Source organism: Lemur catta, chromosome 7 (genome assembly GCF_020740605.2).
Source record: "Lemur catta isolate mLemCat1 chromosome 7, mLemCat1.pri, whole genome shotgun sequence".
Taxonomy (NCBI): Eukaryota; Metazoa; Chordata; class Mammalia; order Primates; family Lemuridae; genus Lemur; species Lemur catta.
The window spans coordinates 101872981-101887965 of record NC_059134.1 but is presented as its reverse complement, the minus strand read 5'-3'; the positions used below and the strand labels follow the sequence as shown (position 1 = coordinate 101887965).

Below are 14985 nucleotides of genomic sequence, written 5' to 3'. Positions count from 1 at the left end.
CATTCCAAAAAGTTCCTATACATTATTTATCCAGCTTCCCCTTTTGTTAACATTTTATATAACCGTAGAACATGTATCAAAACTAAGAACTAATCTTGGTATATGATTAACCAAAGTACGGAACTTACTCAAATTTCATCAGTTTTTCCGCTAACGTGCTTTTCCAGAACTTTTTCATCATCTCAGTAGAAACTGTACCAATTAAACAGTAACTTCCCATTCTCTTCTCCCCCTAACCCCTGATAACTTCTAATTCTTCTCTTTGTGTCTATGAATTTGCCTATTCTAAATATCTCATATAAGTGGAATCATACAATATTTGTCCTGTGTCTGGCTCATTTCACATAGCATAATGTTTTTAAGATTCATCTATGTTGTAGGTTTAATTCCATTTTCAAGGTTGGTTAGTCTACTTGGATTTTACTATGATGATATGTATATATAGTTGATTGTTGGAAAATATAGTTATTTTTTATTAAAAAACATAATGGGTTTAGTGATATTTTATGAGTTAATAGTTTAACATTTTCTCAGATTTAGTTTTAATACAATAAATATCAACAGCTATAGCCCATATGAATAAAGCTATTTGTCATCATCAGTAAGAGTTTCCAGACCAACTATGAGAACCACTTTTGTAGACAAATACAGAGTTGATCATCCCTGTCCTTGATTGGTTGGTTACTTTCTAGGACCTCATAATGAGTCTCTGTTTTGCAATTCCCAGAGTCCTGGCTAGACTTCAGGAAGGCACTTGCTGCTTTGGTTTGCAGTTGATGTGGCTGAGGAAGCTGGTTCTCAGTCACCCAAGGGACTTTGACCAAAGTTGGCATGTTTCCTCCTTTGAATACATAGCCTTGGCTTTTTTTTTTTATTCCATTAAAAAGATCATTTGGCTTACTTGGATTTTATTATGACAGTAGGTATTTTTTTAAGCTGATATGTTGGCTATTGGTCAATTCCAAATTTGAAAATTGCAAAGCTTGCATAAGCTTCTATCCTTGAAGAACCTTGGTGCCTACAATAGCTGAAGGCTGGTAGGCTGCAGTCACTAAGACCGAAACACTCCACAGTCTGTTCCCTGGGTGGCTACAGAGCTGACATACTTTGTTTCTTTTTCTTTTGTGCTTTACTCTTTTTGGTCCTTGTTTCTTAGTGGAACATGCCTGCCAACTCCCAGTCTTATGTAGGTACACTTTATTTTGTCCTGTAAGAGGTAGACATATCTGGTTGTTTAACAGGGTGTCAACTTCGTCTTCCCTTGATGAATCTTTAAGAGACAGGCAAAATTGTAGTAGATACATAATTTCTAAACTACCCTGTAATTCTCAACCGTGTTCTTTTGCATATACTCATCCTCCAATTTCCATAGCACCTTTAGCTGTTAAAAAAACCTCCCTTAGTACTACAAGTAGTAGATCTTGGGCCTCCTTTAACAGTTGCTTTGACCAGCTTTAAGCAAATCTCTTAAAATTCATGTCATTTGCTTAGAATCACATCTCATTGGAATTACTTTTTTTTAACAAAACTATTTAATCAGGTGCTTAACGTGTATCAATTTGAGTCTACATGCACACTTGCAGGGTTATAGCTGTACTTCCCATCACTCAACGAGTCCCGTAATCCTGCGTTTTACATAAAGCATATTTCTTTTCAGATTTATGTGTGGCTTTCTTTTCAATTCCAGAATTGAACTTGATGTGCTTTTTTTCTCTTCTTTGGCCACTGATCTGTATGGAAGACAAAGAATTTTGCTTTCAAAGGTTTGTTAACTCTTATAGCTGAGGCAACAGCTCAGTAACGGCACCTCCTGGATGGCCCTCTAAGTGCATCACTCTGGTCCGGGTCTTTGAGAAACTGTCTTTTTTTTTTTTTTTTTTTTTGAGACAGAGTCTCTGTTGCCCAGGCTAGAGTGCTGTGGCATCAGCCTAGCTCACAGCAGCCTCAAACTCCTGGGCTCAAGCGATCCTCCTGCCTCAGCCTCCCGAGTAGCTGGGACTACAGGCATGTGCCACCATGCCTGGCTAATTTTTTCTATATATTTTTAGTTGTCCAGCTAATTGCTTTCTGTTTTTTTCAGTAGAGACGGGAGTCTCACTCTTGCTCAGGCTGGTCTTGAACTCCTGAGTTCACACGATCTGCCTGCCTCGGCCTCCCAGAGTGCTAGGATTACAGGTGTGAGCCACCATGCCTGGCCGAGAAATTCAGTCTTAAAGGGAATGGACTGAGGACGGACTTGAAGGGTAGACAGTGCCCCCATCCATTGCCCTCACATCACAGGGCTTGCCTCTGAGGCCGTGTAGCTTTAGCCATAGATGTTATAGACAACATTTACTGAACGCATACTCTGTCTCAGGCACTTGTTTAGCTGTTTTACATTCATTAACTCAGTTACTCTATGAGATAGTAGGTCTTATTTTTTTGCAGATGAGGAAACAGAGGCACAGAAATGCTGAATAACTTGTTTAAGACTACAAACCCAGGTGGTCTGGAGTGTGTCATTGTCAGAACTATCCTTTCTTGGCTGTGGAGAGTCCTTCAGCCCTGGCTCCAGCTGTGTCCAGGCAGTAGAAGAGAGTTCCCTTAGGATTAGCTCCCAGTCAATGTGGGGCAAAAAAAACGTCTCCCAGATTGGATTTTGAGTGGTATATGGCCTCCTCTGTCCCCAGTTGTTTCTTTCTGTCCTCTATGGCAGTGGTCCTCGGCCTTTTTGGCACCAAAGACGGGTTTCATGGAAGACAATTTTTCCATGGACAGGTGGGGGGGTGGTCTCAGGTGGTGATTCCAGGCTGAGGACCGGTAGTGGGAGGCCCAGGGGTTGGGGACCGCAGCTCTATGACCTATTATAAACATGGCAGAAGTGGTGTGGATGCAGTGGGTGCAGCTCTCTGGGCTTACCACCCTGCTATTGTGTGCTCCATACAAGACTTACAGGAAACTTTTTAAAGCCTTATTTAGGCCAGGCAGGGTGCCTCACGCCTGTAATCCTAGCACTCTAGGAGGCTGAGGCGGGAGGATCGCCTGAGTTCAGGAGTTTGAGACCAGTCTGAGCAAGAGCTCAGCAAGAGCAAGACCCCGTCTCAGCTAGGCATGGTGGTGTGTGTCTGTAGTCCCAAGTACTCAGGAGGCTGAGGCAGGAGGATTGCTTGAGCCCTGGAGTTTGAGGTTGCAGTGAGCTATGATCATGCCACTGCACTCTAGCTGGGGTGACAGAGCAAGACTCTGTCTCAAAACAAGAACAAAAACAAAACCGCTTACTTAATCCTGGCTTCTTATTCCCGTCTCTACCTCTTCCCATTTTCTGGGATTTCAAGAACCCCTTTAGAAAAACCAAAGCCCTTCTGCCCAGTTAGATTAGTAAAAAAATAAAAATAAAATAAAATAAAATAGAAGGAAAGAAAAAAAAAAACTAAAATCCTGAGACCTAAAGTTGGTAACCAACAAGTAAGTACCTCACAGCATAGGACATTTTGGATTTCTATCTTTGACTGTTCTCTGTGGCAACCATGAAATGTTGGGATTCTAGAACTCTTTTTGTAAGCAACCCCACCCCCCAAAAAGAAAAAGAAGCCCCCTTTTTTTTCTTTTAGGGTATAGGTAGAAAGGAAGGAAAAGAAGCTTTTGTGCGGGGATCTTAACTGTGTATATTTTGTCCTTATGAAATAAACTCAAGTTCTCTCCTTAAAACCCTCTGTGTGCTGCTTCCACACGCAGCCCCACAGAGCCACTTGCTCTTAGCCTTGACTGCCAAGAGCTCTGAGCACCGTAGCTGGTACTGCCAGGCCTCTGTGTGCATTTGGGACTTGCCAGTTCAATCCAGGGAGCTGAACTCTGGCCATGCTGCTGTGTGTCTCTTTATCCCATTGCTTGTGTAATATGCCACTGCTTCCTGTTTGCATTTGCTTGGTCTGTCCTTTGGTTCACATCTCTCCTAAAGCTGGTCCCCGTAGCTATGCGTGTGGCTAGCCATGGGGACCAGATATCTAGATGTCCTACATATCTGCAGTTGTTTCCTTTTTGGAGTGGTAGCTGTCTGCCCTCTATGGAATTAAACTTGAGTGTATGGTTTGATTTATTTGTTTGTCTAACCTTGGCCATGGTGCCTTTTCTTTTATTTTAAGATACCAGCATGGGGTGAGGGTAAAGGGGTGAGCTGCTGCCCTTGATTCAGTCATCACTTAGCCACTTGTGCCCCTCTTGGCTGCCCTAGCAAAGAAAAAGAGAGAGTTTGCTTATAGGTTGTTTGTGTTTGAATTCAGAGCTGATTCACTCCTTCATAATCACAGTTATGTGCCATTTCTAAATTACTTTCAAACCCAGGGTTCACGTAAATTATTTTGAGAAACACAACTTGTTGGCTTTTTTATGAGTCTAGGTTCTCTCCCTCTCTGCACCCCATCTCCAACATACTTTTATCAAGAGAGGCAGCTGCTGTTCACACACAGGTGTTCTTTAGTGATGCGGGCCACGGCTTCCTTGGAGAGTGCATGGCAGTGTTTTCCTTGCTAATGAAAAGGCTGTCATAATGGGTTAGGTCCATAGGGGCTCTGCCCTTCTGTACTTGTATTCCCAGGGAGAGAACTCTCTACTTTAATTACTGGCATCATGCTGTCAGAGGTGTGGTTGCTAATTGATTAGATGACAGTCCTTTGCATTGAGGTGGAACTGTTGGGATGGTTTGGTTTAGTTTGTTTTTTCAAATAAACAAATAGATTTGGCCCAGGTAAATTGGTTTTGGAGAGATGAAGATCTGCATAGGGATTTTCCTTTATTAATCTCATGTCTTTAGTGCCACTTCCGTGTTCTAGTTTTCTAACTTGGTAGTAAGAGATACTAAGTTGGCTTGTCTTGCTGTTTGGTGCAGGTGGTGAATAATGTCTCTCCCTACCCTATTGCCTCCCTTTCTGTTTGGTAGCACCAGATTCCTTTATTTGGTTTGGTTTTCATTCCCTCCTTCTGTCTTGGAATGGACCCTATTCTGAAATATATTTTTAAGACAGTGTTTAAAAGCAAACACCCTGCCTTTCTTGAAACCACAGAAACTGCTTGTGAAACAGCCGATAGGGCAGGCTGCCAAATCCAGACTGTTAGGACCTATCCCTTAATGACAAAATGTCATACACTGATGTTAAACCTTCATTATGATTGTGGTGTGAGGGTTTTTCTCAGTAATAAATGTTTAGGTGCTGAACTCCCAGTTTCACATTCAGAATGCTCACATTATAAAATTCTTCATGGTAAATCATTCCAGAAGAGTCTCATATAGCTAATCCGCATGTAATATGTAGGAAAAGCTTTTACCCGGTTCCCATTCCCTCTCACCTGCTTTTTTTTTTTTTTTTTAATTCCAGGAAGTGATTTTCTTTTGAGGTGATTTGGACCAAGACTCTCACCAGCTTTTCCCATTTTTTAAGATAGGAACACCACCTTCAGAATTGTGTCTTTCCCCCAACAAAAGACTGGAGCCTTATTCTTTATCCCCAGGCCTGGAGTTAACTGACTTACCTTTTTTTAGATGGCATAGAATCTTCTGTTTGTCTACGGAATTCTGTTTCTTGCCAAGCACTATCAGGAATGAGTATTCGTTCTTCCTTACTATCTTCTTGAAGAGTTCTGAAGCCTCTGGGAGCCCAATAGATAAGGGTATGGTTGAAAAACTGGTATCCATGTGAACTGAGATATAGCGCTGGTTGAATGGGAATTAAGGAGACCAAGCTTGCAGCCAACAATTGGAAAATAAAGGAAAAATATATTAATGTAAACATGCCTTCCTAGTCATAACCAGCATTAATTAGGATATGGGGGTTCTGGATGCAGAACTTCAGGAATCCTTTCCAAATCTTCCCCAAGATAACCCTCTTTTCCTATTGCAAGGGGCTTTTTCCACCTTCATTTCCATTACTGAGAGTCCTGAGCAACATTTTTGACTGTTTTTTAAGCTCTTCTCATATCATTTTTGCTTGTATATTGGGCCTGTCTCTAGTCTCTAGCTGGGGATGAAAGGTGAGAAAGGCTGAATGATTGACTCTCAGTGAGTGTCCCTAAGTCGGCTCCTCTTATCCCAGCACTGCATGATGCTAACTGTGGTCACTTCCGTGGGCAGGTATCCCCATTCATGGACACCTCAGGGTTTAGACAGATCTTGGGAGCTGGAACTCATGGTGCTAGCTAGAAGTGACACCTGGGATCTCTGAAAAGTAACAAAAGCCACTAGTAAATTGGGGGGAAATAGGCTGACCTTAACTTCATTTCTTGGATTTTTGCCCCACACTGGATTGTGCAATTTGTGTGCATCTCTCCTACTAGATTGTCACTTCCTTTGAAGGCTGGGCTATATTTTATCCTTTTCTGTATCCTTTCCTATTAGAGTGCTTTGCACATGGTTGGCTCTCAATGAATTATTTGTAAAAAAAAAAAAAAAAAGTAAAAATTGTAACATGGGTATTCTCCATTACAACTACCTTAGAGAAGTGTGTCCATATTGATTTGCAAATTAGACATCTGTCTCTATCCAGTTCTTTGGCCATATAAGTCACAAGTCTTAATCGGTATCTTAATTAGGTGCAATAATGACTCAAAAGAACTACTTTTTCAGACTGAGAGGATGAAGCTGAAGGTTTACACTATTGCTAGATTGTGTTAAGAACTGAGAGGAAACCACAGGGAGAGAACGTGCTGCTGAGGAAACTGGCTCCCCCAAGTAGGGACCAGAGCCAGAAAGCCAAGCCCTCCTGGGTTTGCTAAGTTCTGTTCTCGCCCCTTGCACTCAGCACATCTGCCCGTGTTGTTGCTTCTGGTTAAATCAGCCTTATCCTTCCCTCTTTTTTGATGGGTGAACAGAGGTACACTGAGTGTTGGGGATTTTGTCTGGAGTTGGAGAGATCATGTGTTCTGTGTCAGAAGGCTGAAGTTATTTATAGTGGAATAAAAGCTCAGGAGCATGGCATAGGAAGAACTCATTTCACACCAACCCAGCGCCTGGCCATGGCGAGGACCCAGATTTTTCTTTGAGCACTTCAGAGAAGATCAGTTGCTTTTCTGAATTGACCCAAGAGCTGTAAAGGGACTAGGGACCATGTTTTCCAGGACCACTGTGGGTAGGACAAGAGTAAGAAAGATGACCACTTTCTCCTTTCTTCTCGATTCCTTGGTCTTTGTGACACATGATGTGAAAGCTCCATCTGACTGTTAAATCTCCTGTTTTTGAACTGGTGAAGAAGGGACCAGCTGTGCAGGGTGGTGGAAATAAGGACCTGTTAGACTGGTCTGCTTTTACCTGCCCCCCACTCTGGGCAGTGAGACTGAAACTGCTGCCTGCTGAGCTTTGCCAAGTCAATTTCTCCTCGAGGATTACGTGCTCATGGCAGGCCAGCAGGCGGGCAGCTCCCTACCCAGGAGCCCCTGGACTAGCCGAGCTGCTATGGGAGTCACAATGCAGGTGGGGGCAGGTGGTAGGCACTAGGTATGCTAACAGGGACTGTGCCTGCTCAGAGCTGCTCGAGCTAAGGCTGCAGAACCTGGGGGCCTGCTGGAAATAGACAGTGCCACGGCCTTTCCCTGCACCTTGTGGCCACATTTATGGTATGAGGAAAGTCTGGGAGGGGTGAGGAACTTGTAAATTGTGGGTAAATGAAGTCTAGGGAGGGAGAGGATCCTTCTCTAGGGCAAATCTAGTTTAAGGCTGTCATATTTCTAAGGCGTGCTTCTGTTTAGTACCTTAATTTCTGGAGTTGTCACCTGGGTTACCTTTAATTTTTTCAGCCTTAGGTTGAAGAGATTTTCCAGTGTGTGAGCCTGGTGTCTGAGGCATGTTAGATGAGGTTACTTATAGAGCCAAACTTTTAGGCAGGTTGACTTGACATAAGCCAAGGTCAGGAAGTGGTCTTCAGGACGTGCAGACCATACCTACTTCCTGCTGCGGTCTCAGGGACAGGGCTGGAAACCTTGTAACACAGAGGCCCTGAGGGTTCTCACATCCACACAGGACAGACCCTCAGGAGGTCATCTCCGGCCCCTCATTTTACAAGCATGGAAACAAAGGTCCCAACAGAGCGAATGACTAGCTCAAGGTTACGTAACTTGTCTGGGCAGAGCTGGGTCTGGAATAGATCTCTCCAGGGGCCCTTGGCACCATAGCCCCATTGCCTCCACTTCAGAGGCAATCCTGCTCTTACCAGGACCGTGTAGGGGCTGTGTGCAGCCCTCATGGCAGAGGGCAAGCTGGGAAAGGACAAGTGGAAGGGCAGCAGGCCCCGGCTCTACACACCGGAGATGAGCTCTGACATCTTGCCAGAGACTGCGTCTCTAGAGGTGCCAGAGGCCCCAGGGAACACATTTGAAGCAGTGGCCACCAGCATTCTAGCCCTGACCCAGGTTGAAGGGGTCGCATGGAGCAGAGTAGTGCGAAGAGCTGTTTGTTGAGTGAGTGATCACTTCAAAAAAAAAAAAAAAGAAGACCCTCATCCTGTGACTCCCCATTATGAGTTAGGAAAGCATTTCCAGAGATCCCGTTAGGTGCCAGGAACTATGCCTGGCACTGAGGACCCAGAAGTGACTTAGTCTTGGCAATTTCCCTTAGGCTGCTCTCAGTCTTGGGAAATAGTGAACAAGACAGCCACCAAGAGTTGTGAAGGAGACAGGCCATTCAGCAAGCAGTGAAGTCCTAGTGCAAGAAGGCCTGAGCTGGGGAACGCCTGGAGTGCCCCTGTGAAGTGAAATGATAGAGCAGGGAAAACTTCCTTGAGAAGGTGATACCTGAGCTGAGGCTCACCAGGAAGAGAAATGGGAGCAGTCGATGGAGGGAAATCATTGCAGGTGGTGGTAGGCTGTAGCAAAGACCTGGAGGTCTGAGAGAACATTCTACCTTTGAAGACTGAAGACAAGTGGCTAGAGCCCAGAGTAAGACTCCAGGAAGGGAAGAGGATGAGGTTGGAACTGCAGGCAGGGAAAGGGAGCCAGCCAGCTCATGATGCAGCTGTAGGAAAAAATCCAGAAGCCATGTTGGTCTAGCCTGGATATCAATTTGACATGTACATATAGAGGCACCTATACACAGATGTGTGTGTGTGTGTGTGTGTGTGTGTGTGTAGAGTGAGTTGTTTTTTGAAGGAGTGCTTTGCGTATGAAGCCATCACTTCCTGTTCTCAGTGCTGGGTGCCCTGCTGAGATGACTGTGGTGCTCCCACCGCCATGTGCCATATTGCAGAGTAAGAGGGACTGGTCTTTCTGTGTGTAGGTGTGGGTGGAGAGAAGGCTGCCCAAGGTTTCAGTCCTTTTAGGGGACTCTGACTTTCGCTTCACAGCAGGGCTGGCTGAGGACACTATAGGGCTTCTTCAGGCCGCGGAGTCAGGACTGCTTTCCCTTTTCTCTTAGGAGAGTGACTCAGACCACTGCTGCCACTAGAGGTTCTGCAGGCTTTTCAGAGGCAGCCTGTGGAGGCTGAGAGTAGCAATTGCTAAGAAAAGGAAGTACCTAGTGGCCATCCATCCTGCCACTTCTGACAAATATTTCTGTCGCTAAACAGCACCTCTGTGTGGCAGCCGTGGGCTCTGCTCTGGAAAGGGAGGAGCTGTCTCCCCTGTGGGAGGGTCCATCATCTTTGGCTTCTGCTCTGCCCTTGGCCACAGACTAGATTGCACAACACAGCCAATGAGCGTCCCCCTTCCCTGCTGTCATTGGCCATCAGTGGCACAAGTGCTTGGAGTGGCAGTCCTTAACATACAGGGTTGTAGAAATGACTGTGCTTTGCACTGCAGGGTGCATGTGAAAATTGACCTGGGGTTAGACTATGACTGTCGCCCGGGGAAGGTGTACTGGGACAGCGTTCCACTTCTGACTACATAGGCTGTCCTTCTCCTGCTAGGGAGTGAGTTTTGCTCCCATGCTAGTCCAGCTTTTGCTGTTTTCCGTCCTGCCTTTTCCCAGAGACCATAAACCTGCCCACCTCCTGTTACTTTCTAGTTCTGATAGGAGTACCATTCAGAGTTCTCGGCAGGAGACCGACCCACTTCTACCCTGGTTGGTTCTCCCTCCTTTCCCCAGCTTGTTTGATGTACGTACGGGTTCCCCAGAGTTCTCCTTAGGCAGCTGCTTGCCTCTGTAGTGCCCAGAGATTGGAGCTCCTGCAACGGGAACCCAGCTGCTTCCCTCCCTGGTTTTAAGGGCGGGGCTTGAAAATAGAGAATCATAATCTCCCTTCCTCCTCCTCCTCCTCCCCCCACCCCAAGGCTGCTAGGCAAACTGGAGTGACCAGCTCAGAGCAGGACTCAACCCACCTCCCAGCTCTGCATGACAGCAGCGGTCTGGAGGAATATTCATGGAAGGGTGAGTGTGAACTCTGGAGCACTTTACCATCTCGAGCTGGCCTTCTCTGGCAGGTGTGCACTCATTCTGCTGTTAGTGGAAACCAGGGCTCCTTAGGGGAGTTGGTGCCCCAGCAGACATCTGCCCAAGGCTACCCTGTTCTCGAATGTTTTAGGAAATGGAAGATGCTTCTCAACACCCCTGCTCTTCAGAAGAGCTGGGTGGGTGGTTTGGGGAGTTTATTCTTGGAATCCCTTGCAGGACAATATCCCTTCTTTTCCCAAAGCGAGGTTCTTTTGTTCCTAAGCTGGGTTCTTTTGTTTCTAACTTACTACGTTCAGTTTTCTTAGGATGGGTACACCTTCCTTGGCCTCAACAAGACGGTGAGTGGAAGGTTAGGAAAGTGGTGGCTGCTCCTTTGCCAGAAAGGGGATGTTGGGGTGGGAGCACATGTTGCCAGAATTTGCTTCACATTCCCTCTTTGGCTAGCTAGAGAAAAGGGGTACCACGGTAGCCTTCTGCCAACATCTGCCGCCAGCCACAGGAACACCCCAGCCAAATGGAAGCATCTTCTTGTTGCTAAGGCTTGAATGCCTAAGGTGGACCAGCCAGTAGCAGCCTAGCTTGCTGAATGGGGAGGATTGGTTACTTAGGGACTATTAGGGGCTGTGACAAATGGTTTTGCAGGGGAGCAGGGGATCAAGAGTCTAATTTCACAGAGCCAGGGGCCAGCTTCTGCAGCATAGCCATGTAGTTTCCACAGTGTAGACTGCATGGAGCCAAGGGCTCAGGTGCTGACCGCCTTCCCCTCTTCTTTCCTGTGTCCTGTGGCTAGTGACTGTCATTATCAGGTTGATATACTGGTTAGAGAGGATGACCCTGTCCTGGTCTCCAGACTCCTTGCTGCCTAATCCCCTCTGCCCTAGAGTTAAACCTAAAGATGGTATTTTTTTCCCTCCCAATTCTGACATTGATTAGGGCAAAAAGTGGTCACAGGAAGTTCTGTTTTGGCATTTTGACTTCTGGTCGGGATTTTAGGCATCTGAGAACTGAATGCTTTATCTACATGCACCCTTAAGATATCCCCTCTTTTTTAAGCCCTACATGTATTTTGTAGCAGGCCTGAAAGTCTTCGCTTGGGTATTAATTTGGGACTCTTTAGGGACCCTATGTTGCTCATCTCCCTTGTTTTCCCTCCACCCCAAGCCCCTCAAACCACCAAACATTAGCCTTTCATACAAAGAACATTGGAAAAATTGAGCAGTGCCTCAAGGTCACTTGATCATAAGTGGTATTTGACATAGTTAGCTGGTTTGGTGTTTGGTGAGAGATTTCTGCTTTATATTTGAGCAAAAGATTTCTTGGCTGGAGGCCTCTATGCTGTGTTCCCAGAGCTTGCCCTGTGCACAGAGTTTGCCCCCCTCCTCCCCTGACAGGTTGTTTTAATCCTCTTGCCTATAAACAAGTGCAGCAGAACGTGTCGGCCCAGCTCACATGACCTTGGTTATCTCTTCATGGGGTAACCAGCATCAGGGTTAGATACCACAGTCACTTGACGTGGTAGAGCTGTCAGGGTGAAGGGTGGAGACGCCAGGAGTAAGCCTGGTTTGCCAAGGAAGATAAATGGGAGTGTGTATGGTTTCTTAAGACCAGGTGGGAGAAGTCATCTCCCGTAGCGTAGGGCTTTCAGCTGTGAGAAGATGGCAAACAGTTTCATTCCTTCTTGCTTTTTTTACCCTTGAATTCCTAGTTCTGGCATCTCATTTCTCTTTCTTTTTTTTTTTTTTTTTTGAGACAGAGTCTCACTTTGTTGCCCAGGCTAGAGTGGGTGCCGTGGTGTCAGCCTAGCTCACAGCAACCTCAAACTTCTAGGCTCAAGCGATCCTACTGCTTCAGCCTCCCGAGTAGCTGGGACTACAGGCATGCGCCACCATGCCCGGCTAATTTTTTCTATATATATTTTTAGTTGTCCAGATAATTTATTTCTATTTTTAGTAGAGACGGGGTCTCGCTCAGGCTGGTCTCGAACTCCTGACTTCAAGTGATCCACCCGCCTCGGCCTCCCAGAGTGCTAGGATTACATGCGTGAGCCACTGCGCCCAGCCTCATTTCTCTTTCTTTTGTATCTCAAATCCTGTCTGCAGGGGCCCAGGACATGCAGCTGTTTGAGGAAACTGCCCCTGAGACAGATGCATGCTGGTTCATGGAATAGAAAACCCAACACCAAAAATCCCATCTTCCCAAACAGTGATCCTGTTATGCTGTGTGAAGGACAGCTGGTGATGGGGGCCTGGCTGCCACAAAGGCTGCCGAGTCCCAGGGCAGAGACACTCAGGAGCTGGAAGTGCTGCTAAGCTCTCACCACCACCACCATCACCCCCCGCCTTTTATATGTGGGTGGGTTTCCCTTGTCTCGCCGCTGAAGAGGCAGTGCCCAGCATCAGTAAGTGCTGTGTGTGAGAATGTATTTACTCTGGCCACATGACACACCCGTGTATATGAGAAACACTAGTCACATTTCCCATTATGAGTATCGATGTGCAGTTTCCAGGTCCGTACATCTAGGGTGGGATGTGTATGTTTAAAGTGCTTTCTATCAGGGGAGAGTTGGGCAGCCTTTTATGGAAGGGGTGAAATGATTGAGCAGCTGGAGCCTTTCCTGGCGCTGTAAGAAACCCAAGTCCAAGCCATGCATGTCGATGACTTTTGACTGCAGCGCTCTCCTAGGCCAGTTTGAAAAGATCCATCTCTTTTTGGAGTTGCAGAACGTTTGTGGTGAGCTTTGGGTAAAGAAGTTTGAGCTATATCTTCTGGCAGCCTACAGAATAAGTTGGGAAAGCATATGGATTTATACTAATAATAACTAGCACATCGCCAGGCATTGTTCTAAATGCTTTGGACAGTATCAGATATTTGGTAATTTCTGATTTTACACCTTCTGTTTTCAAGACTTTAGACAGAGACCCTTTTGTGTCTGTAGGTTTCTTTGTCCTGGGTGGTTAGCATGGACTAGGTGGAGCAGTGGAATGGGTGGCAATGGCCTGCAGCTGCCCAGCAAAATTCTTCTGATTGCAGGTGTCCTGGGTGGGTTTCTTCTTCAGGTCTGAACTTACGCCACCATGCCTATTGCAATTAGAGCTACACTTCAGGGTTTGTGGTGGGGGGGGCTCTATACTGCCCTTGTAGCCGTCCTTTCTTCTCTGCCCTCTGAGTGAATTCAGAGGTGGAGAACTACTGACTTGGCTGCTTGCCTCCTTCAAAATAACCAGCAGTCTGTGTAATAGTACATCTAACAATGCCTGAACGCGGCCCCCTTCCTCCCAACACCACCTGTTAATTGGTGGCTCTGGTTCCTGAGGGCTTCCACCAGCACATGAGCTAATCTATACTGAAGAAGGCTGTACCCAGGTTCACATCACAGAGATTAGAAATCTCAGAGCTCAGCTTTCCCTGCTGTCTTGGCCAGGGCTAAGCCGGCCCTTTTCTGGACCATTCTCTTCTCTTGGAAACCAGTACAATCAGACTCACTTCCTAGGACTCTGAAAAGATGAATTAACGATAAAAGGCACTTGTAATGGAAAGTGGCTGTAATTTGGTTTGCCATACTCTCTGCTTCTAGGCTGAAGGTATAAACAGGTAGGGCCCCTGGAGCAAGTTGTCATTGCTATCAGTAAATGGAAAACAGTGTTTGGCTTCAAGGGGCACCCTAGGCCTACAGCCATAAGCTGACGTATACTCGATTTCACTGTAAAGCTTGTGCGTTCCAGCCTTCACCTAACTGCTGACAAATGAACCCTCCTCTATTTATCTGGCAAGCTAGCCAAGGCGCCTTCCCAGGCCATAGCCACTTGGTAACAGGATCCAGCAGTCTCTGCCCTTGGCCCAGGGTTGAGACTGCAGTAGCAGCAGCAAGCCCAGTAAGGTAGCTGTGAGGCACACCCCCTGCTTCAATTGCCTAGTAGGGGAGATGGTTCTAAAGAGCATTTGCCGTGGTATGTCAGGGTACTGTTGCAGGTTCCCTTTTCTCTCTAGTTGGGAGTTTTCCTACGTGGTCTTCTTTAATTAGCCCTTCTCTCCAGTAAGGCAGTACTCACTCAAAACTCCTTTCCTTCAGCCTCAATCCTCATCTCCATCGGGGTTCTTATCTCCTCTCCTCCCCAACCTTAAGCTCCAGCCACCACATATGCTTTGAAGCCCTCTTGTTCAAGTCCCTGTTTCAAGCCCTCACCCAGAGCTTGAAGGTTAGGGAGCCCCAGTGCCTGCTGCCCATGGTGCTGGAAGAGCAAAGATCTGTTCCTAGGTCCTAAGTTGGAACTCTAGGTTCATTTTCCTGTTCTGGACTATGGTTCAACTCAAGTATGGTTCATATACTACTTAAGATACAATGGTGGGCCCTCATGGGCTGTCTTGAGAACACAACCACCACTTGTAACAGGTTTCTATGGAAAAATAATTCCTTCTCACAACAGAACAGAACCTTTGATAAGTTGGGGGTTTCTTTTGTTTTTTAAAACAGAGTCTCACTCTGTTGCCCCAGGTAGAGTGCAGTGGCGTCATCATAGCTCACTGCAACCTCAAACTCGTGAGCTCAAGCAATCCTGTCTCAGCCTCCCGAGTAGCTGGGACTACAGTTGCATACCATGATGCCCGGCTAATTTTTCTATTTTTTGTAGAGATGGAGT

At 46.2% G+C, this 14985-nt stretch overlaps 1 protein-coding gene across 11 annotated transcripts in view; it reads left to right on the top strand.

Annotated features, from left to right (window-relative positions):
- MARK2 (microtubule affinity regulating kinase 2) overlaps positions 1-14985 on the top strand; it is a 56743-nt gene that overhangs the window by 13529 nt on the left and 28229 nt on the right. Inside the window, exon 1 of one of the 11 annotated variants that reach the window (XM_045556254.1) lies at positions 12608-12746. The exons of the other annotated variants lie outside the window; for them this stretch is intronic. The gene's annotated coding sequence lies outside the window, so the exon portion shown is untranslated. Of the gene's footprint in view, positions 1-12607; positions 12747-14985 lie in introns of those variants that run through there. 11 annotated transcript variants of the gene reach the window in all.